The following is a 1,315-nucleotide window of genomic DNA, read 5'->3' as shown; positions in this document are numbered from 1 at the left end:
ATATATATATATAAAGGACACTAATATTAAGACTATCTAACTTGCCAGTCAGTTTGTTACATCCCTCAAATTCCTGTGGGACACTTTTAAGGTAACGTTTTCCCCTTCTTTACTAGTATATTCTAAATTTTTCTCACTTGGAAAAAGTCCCACGCATCTGTTTGGCAGAGGCATAATATATGATTTATGACTTCTCTTCAATTCCTTCAGCTTGAATTTATTTTTTGTCATGTGATTAATCTAATATTGCAATTTGTATAGAAAGCTTAACCAACTCTGAATGATCAATCGGCCAGTAGTCACCAACCGTCGAAAGATTATTTGATATTTCATTTTAGTTTCTCTTTTTTTACCTTAAATAATTGTGTTGTACTATGATCAGGCAAAGCCCAGCAACATGGAAGAATTGGAAGCTAATTCCTCAACTCCGAAGCCTCCTCTACTTGAAAATTACGAAGGGGACAATCGCGGTCCTTCGCGAGACAATGCGTGCGCAAAAGCGAAGCAACGGCCAGAACTTGGTCGGCCAAAAGCTCCGAAACATGTTCCTCCGAGACCTGATGAATTGTGCTCCGTCGAATTAGAAGCCAAACTTTACTGAAATCCTGGAGCTGATCAACAAGTTGAGTCGTGACAAACTTCAGATTACCGAAAAATTAGATCAAGTGATGGTACGTGTGAAAACAAGTCGCAAATCGATTTTATATATAATTGAGCATTGTTCTTTGTGTTGCTTAAATTATTATGAGTTTAATCTGTGAAATTTGTTCTTTCAAACTTTTTGTTTTAACAGTTTGAAAGGACAGAAATTGTCCACGCATTAGAAGAGCTGAATTATGATGAAAGGAGATTAAGGAGAAATATGGTCCAGATTAGGAAAGAACAGGACATTTTCGTACTATTTCTTGACGAGCCACATTTTGCAAACAATACTACTCACCAGGGAAAACCGGCTACTAAGTCATGCCTATCGAGAGAAGAGCTTGTTAAGCATGTAAGGAACTAGCATAATGAATTTTAACACCTGTATTATATTGATTCTTTCCGTTTTTTCTTTTTGATTTGTGACAATTGAAATGGATTCAGAAATTGCATTTCCGGGTTCGTCATGGAGCCGCCAGTTTGGCCGAGGAAAAGCAGCTCTTCAGAGAGATCAAAGATGCAGGCCAACATTACGAAGATGTTGCTAACTCGTGCTTGTTGGTCGAAGAGATTAACGGCTCAGTAAGCTTAATTATCATTCATGAATTTGTTCAAATCGGTGCATATTTTTAAACATTAATTCGCTCGAAATTACATCAAATGAAAAAAAAAA

The 1,315-nt window shown here is 36.8% G+C and overlaps 1 long non-coding RNA gene across 1 annotated transcript; it reads left to right on the top strand.

The window, feature by feature from the left end:
* Positions 1-40: 40 nt before the first annotated feature.
* Positions 41-850, top strand: LOC112095112. The gene is made up of 3 exons (XR_002903755.1): positions 41-91; positions 383-671; positions 794-850. It is a non-coding gene; the product is annotated as an uncharacterized LOC112095112 (long non-coding RNA).
* Positions 851-1,315: the final 465 nt, after the last annotated feature.

Source organism: Morus notabilis, unplaced genomic scaffold (assembly GCF_000414095.1).
Source record: "Morus notabilis unplaced genomic scaffold, ASM41409v2 C11401284, whole genome shotgun sequence".
NCBI classification, from domain to species: domain Eukaryota; kingdom Viridiplantae; phylum Streptophyta; class Magnoliopsida; order Rosales; family Moraceae; genus Morus; species Morus notabilis.
Note: the sequence above shows the minus strand (reverse complement) of the source record. Positions and strands in the feature narration are given on the sequence as shown.